At 32.9% G+C, this 25854-nt stretch overlaps 1 pseudogene; it reads left to right on the top strand.

The window, feature by feature from the left end:
- Positions 1 to 23280, top strand: part of LOC114391628 — a 35762-nt pseudogene extending 12482 nt beyond the window's left edge.
- Positions 23281 to 25854: the final 2574 nt, after the last annotated feature.

Here is a 25854-nt window from a genome sequence, read left to right as displayed (position 1 = left end):
TATCTCTCCAAAGAAAAGCGGGCACGTAACATATGGTGACAACAACAAAGGTAGAATCCTTGGAGTTGGTAAAATAGGTACAAATTCTTCAAACTCCATTGAAAATGTTCTACTTGTTGAAGGCCTTAAGCACAGCCTGCTTAGCGTTAGTCAATTATGCGACAAAGGCTATCTAGTATCATTTGATTCTCAAAAATGTCTTATAGAACATAAGCATGACATTAATATAAAGCATGTAGGACATAAAGTCAATAATGTTTACATGATAGACTTAAGCATAAAACTAGAAAACAATCATTGCTTTCTTAGCAAAGATGATGATCCATGGTTATGGCATAAAAGAATTGCTCACATAAACATGGATCACTTAAATAAATTAATTTCAAAAGATTTAGTAGTTGGTTTGCCTAAATTGAAATTTGAAAAAGATAAATTATGTGATGCATGTCAAAAGGGCAAACAAACAAGAGTCTCATTCAAACCTAAAAATGTTGTTTCAACCACTCAACCCTTACAATTATTGCCTATGGATTTATTTGGTCCATCTAGAACCATGAGTTTTGGAGGAAATTATTATGCTCTAGTTATAGTTGATGATTTCTCTAGATATACTTGGACATTATTTATTACACATAAAAGTGATTCATTCCAAGCATTTAGAAAACTTGCTAAAGTCATACAAAACAAGAAAAATCTCAAGATTGCATCCATTAGAAGTGATCATGGGGGTGAATTTGAAAATAAAGATTTTGAATTATTCTGTGATGAACATGGTATTGAACACAATTTTTCTGCACCTAGAACCCCTCAACAAAATGGAGTTGTTGAGAGGAAAAATAGATCATTGGAAGAAATTGCAAGAACTTTATTAAATGATACTTCTCTTCCAAAGTATTTTTGGGCTGAAGCTGTCAATACTGCATGTTACATCATGAATAGGGTCTTAATAAGACCCATTTTAAAGAAAACCCCATATGAGTTATATAATGGTAGAAAACCAAATATTGCTCATCTACATGTTTTTGGTTGCAAGTGCTTTGTGCTTAATAATGGTAAAGATAATCCAGGAAAATTCGATGCTAAATCTGATGAAGGTATTTTTCTTGGATATTCATTACAAAGCAAAGCATATAGGATATATAATAAAAGAACTATGAATATTGAGGAATCCATTCATGTTACCTTTGATGAATCTAATGCTATCTTGTCAAGAAAGAATATGCTAGATGATATTGCAGATTCTTTAGAACATATGAATATTCATGAACAAGATTCCAAAGGAAATGATAAAGGAAACAATGAAGATCCTCCAGAAGAAGTCAAATCCAATGATGAACTTCCAAGAGAATGGAAAGCTTCAAGAGATCATCCCCTCGACAACATTATTGGTGATATCTCAAAAGGGGTAACAACTAGACATTCTCTTAAAGATTTATGCAATAATATGGCTTTTGTATCTATGATTGAACCTAAAAATATAAAAGAAGCCATAATAGATGATAACTGGATCATTGCCATGCAAGAAGAACTGAATCAATTTGAAAGAAATAATGTGTGGAAACTAGTAGAAAAACCTGAAAATTATCCTGTCATAGGAACAAAATGGGTTTTTAGAAATAAATTAGATGAACATGGCATAATTATTAGAAATAAGGCTAGGTTAGTAGCAAAAGGGTATAATCAAGAAGAGGGAATAGACTTTGAAGAAACATATGCTCCAGTTGCAAGATTAGAAGCCATTAGAATGCTCTTAGCATATGCATCCATAATGAATTTTAAACTCTATCAAATGGATGTTAAAAGTGCTTTTCTAAATGGTTTAATTCAAGAAGAAGTATATGTTGAACAACCCCCAGGCTTTGAAATCCCAGATAAACCAAATCATGTTTATAAATTGCAAAAGGCTCTTTATGGTTTGAAACAAGCCCCTAGGGCTTGGTATGAACGCTTAAGTAATTTTCTTCTAGAAAAAGAATTCTCTAGAGGTAAAGTGGATACCACATTATTCATAAAGAGAAAACATAATGATATTTTGTTGGTTCAAATATATGTTGATGATATATTTTTTGGATCCACTAATGATTCATTGTGCAAGGAGTTTTCCCTTGATATGAAAAGTGAATTTGAAATGTCAATGATGGGAGAACTAAAGTACTTCCTGGGATTACAAATCAAGCAAACTCAAGAAGGTATATTCATCAATCAAGCCAAGTACTGCAAAGAATTAATAAAAATATTTGGGATGGAAAATGCAAAACACATGGCTACACCGATGAGCACTAGCTGTTACTTAGATAAAGATGAATCTGGTCAATCTATAGACATGAAACAGTATCGAGGTATGATCGGATCTCTTCTCTATTTATCTGCTAGTAGGCCTGATATTATGTTTAGTGTATGCATGTGTGCTAGGTTTCAATCCAACCCCAAACAATCACATTTGAGTGCAGTTAAGAGAATCATGAGATATCTATTAGGTATAATAAATTTAGGATTATGGTATCCTAAGAACTCAACATGTAACTTAATAGGATATTCTGATTCTGACTTTGCCGGATCTAAAACTGATAGAAAAAGCACAAGTGAAACTTGTCAATTCATTGGATCCGCTCTTGTCTCATGGCATAGTAAGAAACAAAACAGTGTTGCTTTGTCCACTGCTGAAGCAGAATATATTTCTGTCGGCAGTTGTTGTGCACAGATTTTATGGATGAAGCAACAATTATCTGACTATGGTATCCTTCTTGATGGTATACCTATTAGGTGTGATAACACTAGTGCCATAAATCTATCCAAAAACCCTGTTCAACACTCTAGAACCAAACATATAGAAATTAGGCACCATTTTCTTAGAGATCATGTCCTAAAGGGAGATTGTATATTAGAGTTTGTTGATACAAAGAATCAGCTTGCTGATATCTTTACAAAACCTCTCCCAAAAGAAATATTCTTTTCAATAAGAAGAGAATTAGGGCTTTTAGACCTTAGTGATTTGAATAGGTAATTTTTTTTAATGATTGATTGTGTTTTTGATGAAGTATGACGCTTGTTTTGTTTAATTTAGTTTACTTTTCTTGTTAGTATAATTAACTCTTTAAATAAAATAAGTTTTTAGACTTAAGAAATAAGTTTTCCTTTAAGGAAAAGGCTATTTTTTGTTCTGGTAATCGATTACATGAATATTGTAATCGATTACACTAGAACAGATGGCCTGTAATCGATTACAGTATTCATGTAATCGATTACCAGTAGGGTGCCTCCTCCTGTAATCGATTACCATTACTTGTAATCGATTACCACGCGTCCTGCTCTATAAATATCACGTTTTCAGAATCTCCTACGTAGCCCCTTCCTCCTTGCGCCGTACCTCCATTCCCAAACCTCCAAACCTTCCTATCTCACTCATTTCTTCATCAAATCAACTCCCGTAAATTGGAATCTTCTTCTTTTTCATTTTTCTTTTGATTTCACCGATTAAAATCTGCAAAAACTCCCTCAAATGGCAGAATCGTCAAAGAAACGAAAGGGTTCTTCCGCCTCCGCTTCAAGGGCTCATCGTTCTGGAGCCACTAGCGCATCCACAGCACCAATTCCACCCTCATTGTCCTCTTCCCCAGTGTTTTCTTCCGACGAACAACAGAAACGGTACTCCAATCTTTTCTCATCTCGTTCCATTATCGACCCTAAGTTTATTGATATGGAATTCTTTTCTGCTGAAACCTTTGATTGCATTCAAGCCTTTCAGAACTTAGGTCATCTACCTTTTATGTCATTACAATTGCCTATTTATCCTGAATTGGTTAAAGCTTTTTATTGTAATCTTGAAATTCAGGACAACACTCTGATTTCTGAAATTTTTGGGATAAAAATGGTCATTGACCAGTCCCTTTTCCATGACTTAACCAAATTACCCAGTGACGGTGTACCATTTGAAGGTACATTGAATGACGACTGGAAATTTGATTTCTCTGCCCATGATGCCCGCCAGTTGGTTTGCACCAACAATGCGGATATGACTAGACGTCTTCTTGCCGGGTCATTGGCTTTTGAAAGCCGCATCCTTCACTATTTAATAGTGCATATTTTGCTTCCACGGTCTTCCAACCTTGCCCAGGTTTCTGAGGAAGATCTAATTATCATGTGGGCCTTTCATACAGGGCGTCAACTTGACTGGGCACACTTAGTCAGATATCGCATGCATAAGGCATTGCGATTAAATGCTCCACTACCATATCCACAGCTTGTCACTCTCTTTTTTCGCCATTTTCAAATTCCTCTTGATTCTGAACCTTATGTTCCAATCAAGCGATCCTTTTTAATTGGTGCTGCTGTGATTGCTTCTTTTGGTTACCGCAAAGAGCGTGATGGCTCTTGGGTCAAAAAGGGTGTTCCACCTGCTGATGATGAAGGCCACATACCAATTGAAGATAATTCCACTCTTCTTCAAAGGCTTATGGACAAGTTTGATGGACTTCAGACTTTTGTTGGTGACAAGTTTGATGCCATGGAATTGCAAGTTGACATGCGGTTCGATGCTATGGAATCAAGGATCACTAGGGTTGAAGAAGATGTCTCCTTCATCCGAACTTGCTTTGATCCACCACCACCGCCTCCTTCATCCTCTTAGATTATATGTTATTATTCTACCTTAGTTTAATTAGTAGTCAAATATTATTAGTACTTTGCTTTATCGCCATGTATTTGGCTTTTTGTTCTAGTCTAGCACTATTATTATAATTCTCGCTTTTGTTTTGGTTAATTATGACGTTGTATGGATTTATTTCGATTTAATGGTTGGCTTTGTTTGGATATTTATTGTGTTTATGTTTGGATATTGATTGTTTTGATCTAGTTCTTTTTGATGTTGCCAAAGGGGGAGAGAACTTGGGAGAACACATATGGGTTAGAAATCAATTAGGCATACATGCCAAAAGATAGGGGGAGTAAGGGTTGTGTGAACGTGCTATCTTCTTGTATATAGCTTGTCTTGATTTCAGGTATTGTCATCATCAAAAAGGGGGAGATTGTAGACAAAGGTTCAAGCTGAATGTTTTGATGATGCCAAAGGATTACATGAATCATATGCTTCTAAAAGATTTATTCAAGACAAAGCAATTAGAGATATTCAAGATGGATGATCAAGACAGTCTATAGAGTCTTAGAAAGGATATTAAATAGGAAGGGAATTCCAATTGAAATCGCAAAAGGTTTGGCCAAGAATTTTAAGTTAAAAAAGTCTTTTTCAACAAATTTACTCTCTGGTAATCGATTACTAGAGGATGTAATCGATTACCAGTGGCCAAAACTGATTTACAACAGCTATTAAAATTTGAATTCAAAATTTGCACTGTGTAATCGATTACACATATATGGTAATTGATTACCAGCAGTTTCTGAACGTTTTAATTCAAATTTTAAAGAGTGTAATCGATTACACACTTATTGTAATCGATTACCAGAGGAGTTTTTCAGAAAACATTCTCAACAGTCACATCTTTTTATGTGGTTATTGAATGGCTATCATAGGCCTATATATATGTGACTTGAGACACGATTTTGACAGAGTTTTTTAGAACAACAAGTGTTTATCCTCTCAAAGAGCAAAAATCATTCTATCCTCTTAAAAATTCCTTGGCCAATTCAATTGCAATTCATTAAGGAATTATTTGAGTGCTTAATCTGTAAAATCTATCTCTTTCTAGAGAGATTCATTCTTCTTCTTCTCCTCATTCTCTAAGGGATTAAGAGACCGTAGGTCTCTTGTTGTAAAGGAATTCTAAACACAAAGGAAGGATTGTCCTTGTGTGTTTAGAACTTGTAAAAGGAATTTACAAGATAGTGGAACTCTCAAGCGGGTTGCTTGGGGACTGGACGTTGGCACAAGGGTGTGGCCGAACCAGTATAAATCTGAGTTTGCACTTTCTCTTCCCTTAATCTCCTTTGTTTATTATTGCTTTATATTCATATTCAAATTGTTTTATTTGAATTAATATTTAGGAAGTTCATTGTCAAGGGAATTTATAACTTGAGAAGAAAGTGAAATAGATTTTTAATTGGGGAAGTAGTTTGGAATATCTTAATTCACCCCCCCCCCCCCTTCTTAAGATATCTGAGGCCACTTGTCTAACAAAAACTAGATAGACAAAGTAAAAAATATCTTACATTTTATATACTTTTTAATTGTTTTCTTCTTCTATATTATTTTTGTTTACTCTATTGTTTCTTCTTAAGTATTTTTACAGACAAAGAAAAAAAATCTAATAATTTTCCCTTAGCTCATTCATACTATAAGTTTTTTAATTGTTTCTTATTATCTTTCTGCCTTTAGGGAATCAAAGTTATGGAACTATATAGTTTTTTGTTATTCAAGGATGGTGAAAATATATATGGTGTTATGTTGGCAAAGTCTTTGATCTAAAAAGAGAATAGAGAAGAAATTGGATGAGTCAAGTAAGAAAATCTTACATTTTATAGACTTTTTATTCGTTTTCTTATGTGTTATGTCTTTTATTTACTTTTGTAGAAGAAGAAAAATGAAGGATAGTTATGTTGAAGTCATTATAGGAACACATTAGCTTAAAGATATTAAAGTTAAGTCATTTCTTCAACAAAAATAAAAATCCAAAAATCAATTTTAATACAAATTTGTATGACTAAATAATATAAATATGACATGATTAAAGACAAAAAGATATATATATATATATATATATATATATATATATATATATATATATATATATATAAAATTGTGTTTCTTTCTTCTTTTTCCTTAATTTCCTATAGGCTCATGGCATACAAACTTCAAATCCCTCAACTACACATGTCATGAACCTATAGGAAAGAAAAAAGAAAAAAGAAACACAACTCTCAAGAACAACATGATATATATATATATATATATATATATATATATATATATATATATATATATATATATGTCTTTGATCATGTCATATTTATAGTATTTATTCATACAAATTTGCATTAAATTGATCTTTGGACTTGTATTTGGATAAAAAAAAATTGTTGAATTTTATATTTGGATCATGAACATCAAATTATGAAGAAATGATTTAATTGATAGTTGATAATGTTATGAAATAATTTTATTGAACTTATGTAAGGTGTTTAAGATGACTTTTTCCTTTAAGGGGAGTTTATGAAATGAACTTATGTAAGCCACTAAAACATGAATGTTCAATAAAAAAAAAATAACATGAATTTTAATATCTTTAAGCCAACGTGTTTCTATAATGACTTTAACATAATACTATCCTTAATTTTTTTCTTCTAAAAAAGTAAATAAAAAAGATTAATTAATTATTTTCCATTGTCTTATAAATTTCTTATTTATCAAACACCAGCGGAAAAATAAACACCAATGTATATTTTTATAATTTATTTGTTAATTTTGGATACAAATGTTTAAAAAATGTTAACAAACTCAAAAACTCGATCGAATGGAACATGGTTTGAATGATTTTTTTATTTGTTTTGCAATTAATATTAGAAAAATGTTTGGATAATCTTTACTTTCTACATGTATTTTTTTATATTTGCTTTATATATTTATCCATTTCTCTTATTTTTCTCTTCATCACATATCTTACTTTGAAATATATTAAAAAAAATCTTTAGAATTGAAGTATATGCATCCTAAGAGCAAAGATAATTAAAGATCAAAATAAAAAGAAAAAAATTCAACACAATATAAAAATGTCACCATTTCAATATTTCATAAATGCATTTATTAAATTAAATGATATTCAAGTATTTACCACAAATGATTTGGTCATAACAAAAAAATAGACATAAGAAGTAAAATTATCTATACATTACAAAACATATTAAACTAAAATTAATATGCACATCAATTTACATATAATAAGAGATATTATTTCAATATATAAATTTTAACACAATAAAATATGATAACACTGTAGAAATACGGACACACAAGTACGACAACCTCTATGTTTCTCCTAGTAATACTAATATATTTAATACATGACAATAAATTGCACAAATATTTATAGACATATATATTAATTTATTATTTAATTTCTATACTAAATTATATACATATAGAGTACAATTCATGTGAGAACACTATATTACATGAAAACAACTAATAATAACCATAAGATGAAAATTAAAAATAATAAACGATTAATATTAAAATTTCAAATTAAAATCTAATATATTATTAAATCTATAAAAAAATTAATCAAACAACAAATAAATCTATAAATATATCAATTATTACTTCCTAACATATCTCAATTAACTCATCACCAGGTTGTCATTGTCACCACTACTTAGAAATTTAATGATTATATTAAATTTGAATTTAAATTTTTAAATATTTGAATCTCAACCATTTATTATTTTTAATCATAATCTAATAATTGTTATTAATGATTTTGATGGTAAAAAACTATTATCACTCTTCTATTATCCAGAGACATTCACTTACTCCATGAATATGTTTTAAAAGTTATTCTTAATTCGGATCATTTATTTTGTTTTAAACTAATGACTGGGGTTAAATGACTAAAAGTCTACACTTGACCTTTTCTTCTCAATCCTATTAGATTTCTCCATTCTCTGTCTCAGGCAAACAATACAACAACTCTTCTTGTCACAAACAGATCAATAGCTATGTTTGTCGCCATCATCCGGTGCGTTGTTGTCACATCCCAGTTTGAGATGCCTTCGCCCATTTTGTTGCGCCGCTGCCCACTCCTAGACGTCGTCTCGCTTCCAATCGATCCCCTACGAATGGAAATCCACAGTCTGCATTTTTGCAATCCATAGTCACTTTTGATTCAACTTGGATCGTCTCTTCTTGATGCTCTACTCACACAACTTGGATCCCACGAATATAACTGTTCTTAGTTATCAATTCATAGTTACAAAACCCTAAGAGTATATTGATGGCTATTTTCACTTGTTTGATATGAAAATAAACATAGTTGGCATCGTGTTTAACTATTATTAGATATCAATTCATCTCCTCCCTATTTTGTTCCTCAATTAGTTGTGTACAAGTGCAAAGGCACTAATTTACAACCAGACTTCTCTTGGAGAAGACAGAACGTTCGTTCATTGCTGTGAAGTGAGAGACGTCATGTGTAAACATTCAATTTTTAATCTGAGCCATTAGTTTAGAAGGATCCAAATTAAGAATAACCTTTAAAACTTACTATAGGAGTAAATAGATTTCCTTCCATATATATATAGAAGTGAGAGACGTCACATGTAAACATTCAATTGTTATGATTGTTATTACTTGTTTTCTTTTATATATCTAATCTACTATATTATAAAAGAGAACCCCAGGAAAATTATTGGTGTGACCCTTCTTAGAAAATTACCACCTGTCCCTTTTGCTGGGTTTATTGTCATTTTGATGTGTTAAATTACTGGTGTGACCCTTCTTAGAAAATTGCCACATGTCCCTTTTGCTGGGTTTATTGTCATTTTGATGTGTTTTTGGTTTGTCCTCAACTTCTACACATGGGTGGTTTACGTGTTGATTTTTTTATCTGCAATGGTTTAGGTGTTAAGCAAGTGGTTTACGTGTTAATTGTTTTGATCAGCAAGGAATTTTTGTGCCATGTGTCTGATGGCTAAGGTAGCTTCCACTCTTTGATTGGGCACGTGGTTTGGGGTTTTGTGCAATCCCGTTGGTTGTTGTTGTGTCATTTTGGTTTGTTTCTTTTTCAAGTTTGAAAGCAAAACTGGATTTGAAGGTGTGAGGCTCGGCCCTGGTCATTTCTTTACTAACTTTTATGTGCATGGCTGTGATTTTCATTTTAGTTTTCCAGTTTGGTTTTGTTCTGTTGTTGGGGTTGTTCTATTTTTTTGTTGTGACATTTTCGGTTGTTTCTTTTTCAAGTTTGAAAGCAAAACTGGATTTGAAGGTGTGAGGCTCGAACTTTTATCTGCATGTCTGTGATTTTCGTTTTTGTTTTCCAGTTTGGTTTTGTTCTGTTGTTGGGGTTGTTCTGTTTTTTTGTTTAATGTCTTTGTGTTCGATTTGGTTTCAGTTTGTATGTGTGTTAGTCTTTTTCGCTGTTTTTTTTTCTTTGGTGCTTTGTTTACTAACTTTTATATTGTGCATGTCTGTGATTTTATAGTTTTTCTTTGGTTGACAAGTTTCTTTTGGGGTTTGCTTTTCCTCCGTTGCTGGGTTTGACTGTGAGAAGAAAAGGTAATGTTTATGTTGTGCATGTGTGTTTTAGCTTTCGTTTGGCTTTTGCTGGGTTTGTTCTGATTTTGTTGTCCTTTTGTTTTCTTCTTCGGGTGCAACACATCTGTGGTTTACGTGTTTGTTTTCTTCCTAAAAAAAAACTGTTGTCCCATGTGTCCGATGGATAAGCTAGCTTGCATTGTTTGATTGGACAGGTGGTTTGGGTGTTTTGCAGAATGGTGTTGGTCGTTGTTGTGTTATTTTCGTTTGTTTCAATTTTCAATTTGAGAGCAAAACTGTTTGTTTGATTGGTCGTTTGTTTTCTAACTTTTATGTTGTGCATGACTCCTATATTATAAAAGAGAAGCATAGGAAAATTACTGGTGTGATCCTTTACGTGTTGATTTTTTTATTAGCAAGTGGTTTACGTGTTAAGCAAGTGGTTTACGTGTTAACTTTTTGATCAGCAAGGAATTTTTGTGCCATGTGTTTAATGGCTAAGCTAGCTTCTACTCTTTGATTGGGCACGTGGTTTGGGGGTTTTGTGCAATGTCGTTGGTTGTTGTTGTGTCATTTTCGTTTCTTTCCCAGTTTGGTTTAGCTCTGTTGTTCGGTTGGTTGTGAGAAGAAAATGTAATGTTTTTTTTGTTGAATGTGTTTGTCTAATTTTTCTATTGTGCATGGCTGTGATTTTACATTTTTCCTTTGGTTGAGAAGTTTGTTTTGCAGTTTAGTTTTGCTGAGGTTGATTGGGAGAAGCTAAGGCAATTGTTCATGTTGTATATTCTTTGCTTGACAGGTTTGTTTTACAGTTTGTTTAATTTTCATGTTTCCGAGGAAAACTGTTTGTTTGTTTCGTCGTTTGTTTTCTAACTTTTATGTTGTGCATGACTGTGATTTTCCTTTTTATTTTCCAATTTGGTTTAGCTCTGGTGTTTGGTTGGTTGTGAGAACAAAAAGTAATGTTTTTTTTTTAATGTCTTTATCTAATTTTTCTATTGTGCATGGCTGTGATTTTGCAGTTTTTTTTATTGACAATTTTGTTTTGCAGTTTAGTTTTGCTGAGTTTGATCGGGAGAAGCTAAGGTGATATTAATGTTGTGGATTCTTTGGTTGAGTAGTTTGTTTTACAATTTGGCTTTGTTTGGCTGTTAGTTTTGAGTGTGGCAAATGGAAATTATACTTTTGTACCCAAGTTTGGGTTTGGCTGAGAGAAGTTGAGGTTTGAGTTGAGGATGGTTGTTTTTGTATGGTTTGTTAATTTTGGTGTTAATGGATTTTTATATGTTAATTCTGTTTAGTCACATGTGCAGATATTTTGTCCACATGTTTATTTTTATTGATTTATATAGAGTTTATTGTGGTCTTATGTGTGTTTTATGAATTTTCTTCTTTGTTTTGTTGGTGACAGGCTGTTAGCTTTGGTTTGCAGTGGTTGAGGTGGTAGTTTATTTTTTTGCCTGTTTGACTATATGCTTTTTTAACTGATGTTCTGTTTTTCTTGGAGTTGTTGTTCAGGGTTTCTGATTATCAAGTTATGGCACGTGTTGCTGATAAAATAAAATTGATAGATGGATCAAGGGAAGCTCTTAAGCTTTCTGTAAGGATCACTGATCTTTTGGCTCATTGGGATTCCCAGAAAGACTGAACAAGCCGAAATGGTGGTTGTTGATTCTGATGTATGCTTTTGGCGGTTTTTTGGGATTATAAATTATGTTATTATATTATTGGTCATTCAATGAAATATTTATATGCTTTCTATATTGTAGGGAGATGAAATGCATGTTGTTTGCAAGCAGGATCAGCTGAAGTATCGCAAGGCTGATTTGAAAGAGAATTTGGCTTATGTGATGCATAATTTTAAAGTTATCAAGAATGATGGGAAATTCAGAGTTTGTGATCATGAATATAAATTATGTTTTACTGGAGTTACTGTTGTTAGGCAATGTGATATGGAACAGTTACCTTTTAGGAAATTCAGATTTGTTGCTTTTTCCAGTGTCATTTCAGGTGATTTTAAAATTGGACTCTTGGTTGGTAAGATTGTTGTTTACAATTTATGGATTGATTTTGATTGACTTGCTTATGGCTTTTCAAGTAAGATACATTTACCTTGTGGTTGTTTTAGATGTTATTGGCATGTTGATGAATTGGTATTCCGATATGTGTCATCCAAAAATACGAGGGTTGTTTTGAATTTAAAGGATTTGAGGTTATCTTTTACAATTTAATTTGAGTGTGTGTGATTGTTGTTTGTAACTGATGATGATTAGCTGCTGATATATTGATACATTAATTGTTGTTTCCTTCTGATAGTGGCCAGGTACTATCCTGTACACTCTGGGAAAATTACTGCTTACAGTTTTTGTCTTATTTGAATGATATTGAAGATGAAAGGCCGATCGTTATTCTTTTGACTCATGCTAGGATTAAGGAAGCACAGGGTCAGTGTAATGTTAGATTTCTTAATTTCCATGCTTGCTAGATTATATATTTTTTTGGTCTAATCTATAAGATCATATTCGGCATCGGTCAGTAATTCTTTCAAGGCGTCCAAACTCATGATCAATGACCTCGTGCTGGAAATTCAAGAATTTAGAGAGAGGTATTTTGGCAATGTGGTGCTTATGTGATTGTAATTTCAAATTGTTAAATATATAAGTAATGTTTGTTGGGCTTTTGCATTTGTTGTATTGTTATAGTCTTTTAGATTTAGGGATCGAGGTTAGATCAATTTTGGCGCCTATTGGACAAGGGAGTTCACAGGTTTCAGGCTCATCTCAATTATCATCAAAAGATGCGTTTCTGTCAAAGACTGAAGTAAAAAATATCTCTCAGATTAATGCCAGTTCAGAGGTGATGTTCTTATTCATTTGTAGCTTTTCTTTATAGAAAATCCAATGTCAGTTTCTTCAAACAGGAGTTTGTTTGTGTTACTGTCGCCAAGATTACAACCATAGTGATGGACAACTATTCATGGTGCTATCCGGCTTGTGGTCAATGTTATAAAAAAGCTGACATGCAAATTGTGCCATTCACATGTCCGTGTGGCAAAGAGAATGATCAACCTGTACTGAGGTGATTGATTCACAGTTTAATTAGTATGAGGTTTCATCAACTACTTTTTCTTATGCTGGTATCTATATTGGCAGGTATCGGGTTGAGGTGATGGTTAATCACAAGGGTGAACAAACCAAATTTTTGATCTGGGATCCTGAATGTGCACAGTTAATTGGTCAATCAGCGGAACATTTGTTATTGTATTGTCATGCAATATTTTTTAATTTACACTGAACATTTGTTACCTTGCTATCGATTTTCATTCTTCTTTTTCTGCACAAGGATGGGGATGTTGATTTAAATGCCTCTCCTCAAGCACTAGATAGGCTATTGGGTTGTTTCCTTGCATTCAAAGTGAAGGTGCAACCAAGGTTCAGGAATTCTGTTGTTCTTAAATATTCAGATGAATCAGAGTTGATCAATGTTGTGCTAGATATGATTCCCGATAGTGAGGTTGTGTTTTGTCAAATCTATTTTAGTTATTGTTAGTGTATGCATATATTCCATTTGTTTTTTAACTGTCGATTCATATATCATCTAGCCATGTTGCAAGATCGAGAATTCAATACTTGAGTCGACCGATCCTACAGTGCTTGAATCTGTGAGCTAACATTGTCTTTCTCTGTTTTTCTTGGTGTATGTTGCAATGATGACAATAAAATTTAGCTGACTCATCAATCAATATTTGATGCAGCAATCTCTGTCTATTACTATTGATCATGATCGGTCAATGCTTGGCTCAAGTGAGCCTACAAAGTTTGAATCTGTAAGTTGGGGTTATCGTTGTGTGTTTTTGCTGGTGTATTTTTGGATGATGTCAACAGAATTTAGCTTACTGGTCAATTAATATTTTATGCAGCAATCTGTGTCTGTTACCGAGGATCATGACCCTCTTCTCAGGATTCCATTGACACCAACTACGCGCGTATCTTCTGATGAGTTGGATAATGAGTGAAAAAACTTTGAGATTTCACGTGCTGAAGTTTCCTCGAACAAATTAGCCAAGCATTCTCAGCCTGAATGAATTATGTTGTTGAAATGTTGCCTTGGATGTTTTTTTATGACCATATGGTCAAATTGTAATATTTACCCCATCGCAGTTTTTGTGGTTTTTGAACTCTTTGCATGGAGGACATTGTTGGAACATTAATTTTCGTTAAATTGATTTTGTAGTTGCACACAAAACTGGTTTTCCCCTCTTTCATTAAATGAAACAGTAGTTTTTTGGGACTTTGCATTACTCTATTTGTTAACCCAGTGATGGAATTCCAATCTGTGCATTGTTTTTGTCAAAATCTTAATGTATGTAATCAATTCAAGTTAGCTGATGAATGTTAATGAGTTAAGATAACTGATAAAGACAGATTGAATGCAAGGATTATTTCGATTCAATACAAGAATGCTGATAAATGTTACCAAGTCCAGATAACTCATGAATTAAGGTTTTTTTTGGAGGGAATTGCACATGAACTAAAATATAAGCTGACATTTACTAATTAAAAACTCAAATTTTTGACTACTCAAATATTAATGGTAAGTCATTAGAATCAGTAAAATAGGAAATTGGTGTTGCACAGCTAATTTGGAAATTTAGTATAGTTAGTGCTAAGTGAGGACAGATTCAAGGCAAGGATTATTTCGATTCTATTAGAGATGAGAATTGCAAATATGACACATTGATCAATCAAAGAGAGATTGGACAACGTTCAATATCAAAGTTTTCTCTACCCTGCATCTTTAGCTGTAGTTTTGTGTTGTAATTTCAATTTAATGCTAAATTTCCTTTTTTATCTTTCTCTACCCTGCATCTTTAGTTGTAGTTTTGTGTTGTAATTTCAATTTGATGCTCAATTTTTTTTATTATAATGATAACTGTCAAAATGTCTAATCACATTTAATCTAGCAAACACATATTTGATATTTGCCATCTCTTGCTTTATGTCAATTAAGATTTGTTTATTAAAATTTACGCATGAATCTTTAGCTGTAATTTTGGATGCCAAAATAAATTTGCTCATTAATTATGAAATCCATTATATAAAAACGTCAAATCACATTTAATCCCCCAAACCGGCTTTTTATATTTGGCATCTCTTGGTTGATGTCAATTAACATTTGTTTATTAATTTACAAAATATTCCATCCTTTGTTGTAAATTGCGTTCTAAATTCTTGACCTCTAAAAATGCGGATCAATCACATAATCGATTCTATATCCAGAACTTACTCCTCTATATATAATATATCTTTACAGCTGAGTCTGATCATTCCTTCATGACTGATTTTCGAAACTACTTAAATTCAACTTGCATGTTTAATTTTGTTTTTATTACACAATTAAACTTTTGGAATTACTTTGATGTATAATTTGGTCTCTGTGTATTTCAAATCTTTGTTGTGGTGAATTGATATACCAAACAACTTCATTGATATCAACTGCAAACATGCAAAAGAATGCACATGCAAATGCATGTACCTCAGGTAAAGCCAGAATGTATAGAAAAGGTATCCTGCAAAAAAAAAAAAAAGGCTCAGCCTGACAGATCACATGAGACAAGTATAAATTCCACTCTGAAAGATATACAATGTCATGGTGAGAAATTATAAATAAGATGTTTTCTTTTATAAATACATTAATCTGTTCAACTTGACTTAATTTGTCTCTATTCTTAAGTCATGACAGCTGATTCATTAGAAGATATGAATTCTGAATCTCCTCAAGGTATGATGATAGAAAATCCTTACTCACTTTTTTGCCCAAATTTTAATTATATCTATGATATCTAACGTAAATTGTCACAACATCTGATTCTAATTCTTTCTCTGATGATGAAAATTGCGAATCCAATACTAATGAAGTTGCAATCGATACTGAAGGTAATAATTATAGCTCTGATATAACGTTAAGGATATCAACTGATATCCTTTAAATTAAATTCCATTATCTCATTAGACAATTTCAGACTATTTTGACTTGGGTGATCAGGCCATGCAATGTAGACATTGCAATGCAAAAATGTGGTATGATGAAAGAATTTCAAAAGATAGAAATACAACAAGTCCAAAATTCACCTTATGTTGTGGAGATGAGAAAGTTGAGCTTCCGTTATTACAAAGTCCACCGAAATATCTTGAACGACTTATGTTTGATGGTAAAGCAAGTGATAGTAAAAATTATCAGTGTAACATATGGACATACAACATGATATTTGCCTTTACGTCTTCTGGTATTAAACTAGACAAATCAATTAGAATTCAGGGTCAACCATGCCATCGAATAGGCAGCTTATTACCAATGCCTGGAAAGCAACCAAAATTTTCACAATTGTATATCTTTGATACGCAGAATGAAGTTGAAAATAGAATTAATACAATGAGGTAGTACTTCTTTTGTTTCTTTTATTATCAAATATGAAGTATTCTAATTCCGAAAGCATGTTTTGTCACACCAATGGATCTTTTTTTATATTGTTTTTTGCAGTCAACATGTTGGAATTCAACCAGAGATTGTTTCAACTTTAAGTCAAATGCTGGATGAGTACAATGTCCATGCAAAAAGTTTTAGAATGGCCAGGGACAGATTGGCAGATACTCAAGTCGATAATGTAAAATTGAGATTGATAGCTACACGTGAGAAAGATGGTCATACATACAATCTCCTAAATGTTTCTGAAGTTGCTGCTCTAATTGTTGGTGATTTTGATTCAGACTCAAGAAGGGATATTATTGTTGAAACTCAAAATGGAGAATTACAAAGAATCCATGAATTACACTGTAGCTATCTAGGACTCCAATACCCTTTACTTTTCCCTTATGGTGAAGATGGATATAGACCTGATATACTTCACCGTTGTACACCTAGCAGCAGAAAAAGGAAGAGAAATCGTCTAACGATGAGAGAGTGGTTTGCTTATAGACTACAGTCTAGATCAAATGAAGCACAAACTTTGTTGCATTCTAGAAAACTATTCCAACAATTCATTGTTGAAACATACACGATGGTTGAGTCTGAAAGACTTAGCTACATTAGGAACAATAAAAAAAAACTTAGAGCTGACAAGTATTGTAGTTTACAAACATCATTAGATGCTGGAAGCAGTAAAGGCTCTTCTAAAGGAAAAAGAGTGATTTTGTCGTCAACCTTTGTTGGCAGTCCACGCTATATGGACCAACTTTATTTTGATGGTATGGCAATATGCAGCCATGTGGGTTTTCCAAATCTTTTTATTACTTTAACCTGTAATCCAAATTGGCCTGAAATCCGTAGAGTGCTTGCACCTTTGAATCTAAAAGCAACAGATAGACCGGATCTTATCTCACGTGTTTTCAGATTGAAGTATGAGCATATGCTTTTTGACTTAACAAAAAAACACTTGCTTGGAAAAGTAGTTGCATGTGAGTTTGCCATTAATATGCTTTTTAAAGTTACACATTTGTTTATTGTTTTTCATTTTTCCTTGATATAATATAACTATACAGAATTTCTATATTACTGTTCCACTATTAATACAATCAGCTAACAATTGCATATATGCACACAATTGAATTTAAAAAAAGAGGACTTCCTCATGTGCATTTGTTGCTATTCTTACATCCAGATAATAAATATCCATCTTCATATGACATTGACCACATAATATCAGCAGAAAGTCCTTCGCATGAAAATGACCCTGAACTCTGTACATTAGTCCAAAATCATATGGTACATGGACCATGTGGAATTCTCCAACCTAAGTCTCCATGTATGAAAGAAGGCAAGTGTAGCCGTTTTTACCCTAAAATGTTTCACCCTCAAACTGTTTTAGATTCAAATAGCTATCCAATCTATCGTAAAAGAAATGATGGTCGTACCATTTCAAAGAATGGAGTTATTATTGAAAATAAATATATAGTACCTTACAATGCAAAATTGTTGAGGAAATACCAAGCACATATAAATGTTGAATGGTGTAATCAAAATACTTCCATTAAATATCTATTTAAATATATAAACAAAGGTTATGACAGAGTCACTGCTGTTGTTATTCATGATGCTAATGGTACACTTGAGAATGCTATCAGTCAAAATGATGAGATTAAAGAATATGTGGATTGCAGGTAATATTACTTCAACATTTATACTTAAGTTACTCATTGTTTCTTTAATTAATTCTTTTAATTATGAATTTTTTTGTCAGATATATTTCTCCATGTGAAGCTACTTGGAGAATTTTTGGTTTTCCAATACATGCTAGAAAGCCTGTTGTGGAGAGATTACATTTTCATCTGCTAGGACAACACAGTGTTTTTTATGAAGATGATGATGATATAGATGATATCCTGTCAAAGCCAAGTATTTCAGATTCAAAATTCTTAGCCTGGATGAATAGCAATAAATGTTTTTTAGAGGGTAGAAATCTGACTTATTCACAATTTGTTTCCAAATTTGTCTACAACCAAAAGGCTAGATCATGGAACCTTAGAAAGAAAGGCAATACAATTGGCAGGTTAATATGGGTTCCACCAACCACTGGTGAATTGTTTTATCTAAGAATGATGCTTACTGCATGCAAAGGAGCTACTTCATTTGAAGATATTAGAACAGTTGAAAATGTTCTATACCTTACATATAGAGAAGCATGCTTTGCAATGGGTTTTTTGCAAGATGACAGAGAATTTATGGAAGCAATCAAAGAAGCTAAGGACTGGGGTACAACTAATTATTTGAGGAAATTATTTGTGTTAATACTATTATCAGGTGTCATTACTAAACCTAAAGAACTTTGGAGTCAGACATGGAATTGGTTAGCTGAAGACATTGCATATCATTATAAAAAAACAACTCTGAACACAAGTTAGTTTTAATCAGTTTGTAACTTTCTATATTGAATAACATCATAGATATGCATTGTTTAACTATCTCCTTTATCATTTGTTAGAATCACACATTGATGATGAGCAACTTAAAAATTTAACATTACTGGAAATTGAAAAACTTCTACATCCAAACCAAAGATCACTCAGAGACTATCCTACAATGCCATATCCTGAGGGTGGAAATCCTGCATCGTGTCTAAAGAATAGCTTGATATTGTCTGAACTTAATTACAACAATGATGAGGCTAGATCAGAATTCAAAAATCTTTTTCTATCGATGACAGGTAATCTACCAATTCATATATTATAAATTGCATTTAACAAAGTTAAATTCCATCTGTATTTTCTAATTTTACATCCGTTAATTCTTCATTTCTATCAAATCTCAACTTATTTTTTATTCTAGACGAACAAAAACAAATTTATCACAAAATTATGGAAGCTGTCAACAACAATGAAGGTGGCATGTTTTTTCTATATGGATATGGAGATACAGGAGAAACATACATATGGAGAACATTAGCAAGTTCACTGAGGGCAAAAAATCAAATTGTGATTATGGTTGCTTCTAGCGGTATAGCTTCTTTGTTATTGCCAGGAGGCAGGACTGCTCATTCCAAATTTAAGATACTTGTGCCAATTTTTGAAGACTCAACTTGCAATATACTTCAAGGAAGTCAGCAAGCAGAATTGTTAAATCAGACAAATATGATAATTTGGGATGAAGCACCCATGTCACACAAATTTTGCTTTGAAGCACTTGATCAAACTTTAAGAGACATTATTAAAGAAAAAAAATCCCAATAAAATTTTTGGAGGCAAAGTTATTGTATTTGGTGGAGATTTCTGACAAATTCTGCCAGTCATTCCAAGAGGAAGTCATTCAGACATTATAAATGCAACAATCAATTCATCATATATGTGGCCTTCCTGTGAAGTCTTAACACTCACCAAAAACATGTGTTTACAAGGCAATGCCCAATTAATTGATGATCAAGAAACTACTAAATTTGCAAAGTGGATTCTAGATATTGGAGATGGAGTTATTGGGAATCAAAATGATGGATATGCTACCATTGAAATTCCTGAGTACCTACTGATTACTGAATATAATGACCCCATTGATGCTATAGTCAAATCAACATTTCCAGATTTATATCAACATCACAGTAATCCTGAATTCTTCAAATCTAGAGCAATATTAGCTTCCACCAATGAAACAGTTGAAAAGGTCAATGATTATATACTTTCCTTGATTCCAGGTATTTATGCACATCTGAAATTTACAAAAACTAAGGTCTACTCAGTATTTATTCTCTATTTAACTTTGCATGCTACCTCTAATAAATATAATAGGTGAACAAATGGAATACTTAAGCTCTGATTATATAGAGAAGTCAGAAACCATTGACAGTTGGCATTTCCAATCAATCACAACTGAATTTCTCAATTCACTAAACACATCTGGTCTACCAAATCATCGTATCAAGCTAAAAATCGGTAGTCCTATAATGTTGCTAAGAAACTTAGACCAAACGCAAGGACTCTGTAATGGTACTAGATTAATAGTTACTAGACTAGCCAAACATGTCATTACAGCTGAAATCATTTCTAGCAAAAATGTTGGCGATAATGTTTACATCCCAAGAATGTCAATGTCACCTTCACAATCACCATGGCCTTTCAAGCTTTTAAGAAGACAGTTTCCAATCATGCTATCTTATGCAATGACGATTAACAAGTCTCAGGGCCAATCACTTTCTATGGTTGGGCTTTATTTGCCAAAACCAGTCTTTAGCCATGGGCAATTATACGTTGCTTTATCAAGGGTCAATTCAAGGCAAGGATTAAAAGTTCTTATTCATGATAAAGACCAAAAAAATATGACTTCTACTACTAATGTAGTCTTCAAAGAGGTTTTCAAAAATCTTATAAGGTAACTCTAAATTTTCAAACAAGAAATTGTACTATCTATTGGCAATAATTCCAAACTGTTATCTTACTTATATACATTCTAACATACAGCCAAAGATGATATCATATATTACAATGTTAAATTTAACATTGTCAGGTATGCAATCTTAATCACCACATTAATATCTTCCATTTATAATTTCATTTACTTAACATTATATTATTTAGCAGTTTATCACAACTTAACATTTGCTTTGACATTTACATGTACAAATTTTCTTTATTTCTCTGCGAAATATAGAAATTTTAATTGCTAAAGTTCAATGATGAAATATCTAACGTTCATATGTTACTGCTTATATGATAATTATGCTTTAAACAATATTTTTAAAAAACCGTTCATGCCAATCGTCCAAATGTAGCACATCATGCTGCATATACTGCATTCCTTCAAACCAACATCATTCTTATTTTACACAAAAAAACTACATTTAAAAAATGCAGTTATGCAAGATGACATAATCACCTTTAAATAATTCGTTCATACCCCCTCAACAATACATAAAAAACAAAATGTTAACAAGCAATTCTAGAAGTTGGCCCAATGCTCATATCTTGGCCCAAGATAAATTTAGACAGTTACTGCCCTACAATACCAATGATCTTAGGCTTCAAATTCAAACAAAAACTCTTCATCTACTTCGTACCTCTTCAATTCACAGTTATTGATATCACATTTATTCACAACCGTGTGGCATTGGAAAGAAGCAAATATTAAATACCATACTAAAGGCCTATCATCTACTTTCTTCTGCAAATCCTTTTTCATTCCTCTGTCCAAACTCTACTTTCACGCCATACACAAAATGAGCACCACATCTTCAACCGCATCAACTGAGATAAATCATTTATACTCTTCTCTTCACGACGCCTACCTTTTTGTTGCGTTTATTCTTATTTTCATGGGTTTTTGGTTTGCGGTTTTTTTGCTATGTGTCTGATGCACGTGGTTTAGGGGTTTTGTGCAATGCCATTGTTTTTTGTTGTGTCATTTTCCTTTCTTTCTTTTTCAAGTTTGAAAACAAAACTGGACTTGAAGGTGTTCGGCCCTCCTTGGTCGTTTCTTTTCTAACTTTTATGTGCATGGCTTGGTCATTTCTTTTCTAACTTTTATGTGCATGGCTATCATTTTCGTTTTTGTTTTCCACTTTCGTTTTGTTCTATAGTTTTCGTTGTTCAGTTTTTTCATTTAATGTCTTTGCCTTTCATATGGTTTCTGTTTGTATGTACATTCGTCCTTTCTGCTGTTTTTCTTTTTTGGTGTTTTGTTTACAAACCTTTATATTGTGCATCCCTGTCATTTTATAATTTTCCTTTGGTTGACAAGTTTATTTTGACATTTGGTTTTATATCCCTGTGATTACAGATGAAAAATGGCATCATGCGACCACCACTGATCATGCAATTCATCGCTGCCTTCAACAATGACAAGGTCATCTTTTTTTCTCAATTCTTCCATTACTATTATTGTTACATATACATGCATTTATATTTCCCACTTTTTTTTTAGAATACTATACAACTTCTAGCCTTCTATCACACTCAATGGGCACCAAACTATCCTGAGTTTGTTCATCTCAGATACAATGGAGCCATTTATGAAATACGAGTCAGACAACGCAGAGACAAAGTGTATTTAGCAGATGGACTCCAAAACTTTCGGAAAGATTTGAAAATCTGAGTCAAGCAGCATCAACTTTTTTGCATGTGACCATCACTCTGTTTTTGACATACATTTCATACCACCACTAGAGCGGCAAACTTGCGGCAGGCAGAGGCATTCATCCAGGAAGCACATGTGGACTCTTCAACTTACTCAGGAAATGCTGGATCATCCTGAACCCCTGGTAAGCTGACTTTCATATCTTAATCTCTTTAAACACATTTTTACCATTTTTACCATTTTACTTTTTCCAAATTACAAAAACTCCCCCATTGTACAAAAGTTCCTCTTAGAGCTTGCTGCAACCACAAGACAGTCTTAAGGCGGCATGGCCCCCACTGCAATGGAAAGTTGAAACGCTGAATCCTGCTATTGGTGAAAAAGGTGTTGTCCAACCATGGTATGACTTTCTTGAAGAAATGAATTTTGATGATGGAGATGAAATCTCTATTTATTATAGGTATTATGAAAAAATTTGGGATATCATAATCAGGAGGCAGGAAGATTGGGAAGATGATGACAGTGACTAGGTTGTCTTTATCATTTTACTGTTAATATGTTGTTGGTGCAACAAACAATATTTTTATTTTGTTGTTAATTATCCATGAACAACTAGATTAATGTTTTACTGTTAATTTCCATTTCCCTATTAATTAGCTTTATCACTTTGGTGTCCATAAACAACTAAAAAAACGTTAACCAAATGCACGGGTTGCAAACTAGTATATATTTAAAAGAAGAAATTAAATTATATTAGTATAATTTTAATAATTATTATATTATTTTTACAATTTGATATAAATTTATGATTTTTGTTAAAATTGAACAGTAAAAAATAATTAAATGATTCATATTTTAAAATATTTATATTATACTGGTTTTAATATATATGAATGATATATCAAATAATTTTATATTAATATGACATTTTATATGTGATTTATGTGAAAGAAACTTTTCAATCTAACGATAGATCTTAAGAAAATATTATCCAGTTAAAAGTTATAAGATGATGTAAGAGTTGTAACAATGTACTGGTGTAATTTGATCCTCCTCATATATATATATATATATATATATATATATATATATATATATATATATATATATATATATATATATATATATATATATATATATATATATATAATAAATGATTGAGATTAAAATATTTAAAATTTTAAATTAAAATTTAATATATCATCAAATCTCTAAAATATAACTAACAAATAAATCTAAAAATCTTAATTATCACTCTCTAAAACATTTCAATTAATTCATCATCATGATTGTCCAACCCTTGTATTTTAGGACACCTAGATTAGTTTTGTATTAGGGGTAGTTTTGTAATTTCACATGTATTATGTGGCGTCCCTAAATAATGACTGGTTTAATAGTCATAAATTAAATAGCAAAAACCATGGGATTCTTTTTTTTTCTTTTTCTTTTCTCTCTCTTTTTCATAGTAATTAAATTCAGAAGGAAAATTATCACTATATAGTCCTGAATGACCAGTTCACAACTCTATTCGGAGTCATTTCTTTCTTATCACTCGTAACCTCTAAACTATTTTACTCTTTCAAAAAGAAAAATAAACCAGCCATCGTTTTAGGTCGTCACGTGAGAAATAATAAAATGCGGTCGATAAACTCTTTTCAATAAAATTTGTTAACACTTTCTTTTCAAATAACAAGATTAAACATAATTACATTCATCATCTAAAACTGTCCAAAATATGGGAGTTTGCAAAATACATAGTGACATCCAGAGCAAAGGTATCAACTGTGGTGGCTTCAGCCACATATATACAATCATCAAAATTTCTATACAATAGGTCTACCCACCCCAAAAATCAAAAGAGTAAACCTAGTAGTCCGAACTAGATACACCCACCCACAAAAAGCATGTAAACCTAGTCTAAGGAGCCGTCTACTATGATGAAGAGTCTCCACTATTCGTCGTCCCTCCAGGGCCGCTCTCCTTCGTAGAGTCTGCCTCAGATGCTAACATGACATCCTCTGGAGAATCCAAATCAGGGAGTGGGTCCTCATCATCCTCTGGAAAGTCAAAAGCATCCACAACAGGCTCAGGAGGTAACTCCTCTGGGTCCTGCTCAGGGTCTTCTTCAGAGGATGACACCTCTATCACTTGGACTAGCTCCACTAGTCGATATGGAGTAGGAGTAGGTAGTATCCACTCCACAGTTCGCTGAAGCATGCGTGTGGGTTCCTCTGGATGTACCAATGAAGTAGCAGTGAGTCGAATCGTGCCACGGAATCAGCACCTCTCATTGCCTTCGAGGGTCTCCCAAACTCCCTCTAGGCACTCCATCTCCACGTGATCATGGATTAATTGTGCTGCCATCACGATCTACAAGAAATAAAAGAAAGGGGGTAGACTCTTTCACAAGAAATCTAACTACAGGTAACAATACAATATGTCCCATAACCGCTGCATAAAGTTAAAAGGTATGTCTCAAGGGTTTTCTTCTCTGGTAATCGATTACCACAGTATGTAATCGATTACCAGTGCCCAAACTCGAGTTACATAGCTTCTGAACATGGAAACCTGCAATTTACACTGTGTAATCGATTACACATAACTGGTAATCGATTACCAGTGCCTTGTTACTCTGTGTAATCGATTACACAACATTGGTAATCGATTACCAGAGGCCACCTCAACATCCTGTCTCCATTTCTAAGCCTTGTAATCGATTACACCCCTTGGTAATCGATTACCAGAGGCCATCTCAACTTCTTATCTCCATTTTAAGCCTTGTAATCGATTACACACCCTTGGTAATCGATTACCAGAGGCCATCTTAACTTCCTGTCTTCATTTTTAAGCCTTGTAATCGATTACACATCCTTGGTAATCGATTACCAGAGGCCAAATTCCAGATACCACTCAAGATCCATAGCTGGCCAGCCACCACACAAGCCTCCTTGCTTTGTGGTCTTTGTTCTTTTATTGGTTGACTGCCAGGAGCTCGCCTGTTTAGGTACGTCACAGGTTCTCACTGACTGACTATGCCTGGGTTGGGTCGGGATTGGTCAAGCTTGGTTTTGGGCAATAGCACCCCACCTGACGTCCCCAAGGTC

The sequence above is a fragment of the Glycine soja genome, chromosome 17 (assembly GCF_004193775.1).
Source record: "Glycine soja cultivar W05 chromosome 17, ASM419377v2, whole genome shotgun sequence".
NCBI lineage: Eukaryota > Viridiplantae > Streptophyta > Magnoliopsida > Fabales > Fabaceae > Glycine > Glycine soja.
This window is presented reverse-complemented; position numbering and strand designations above follow the sequence as displayed.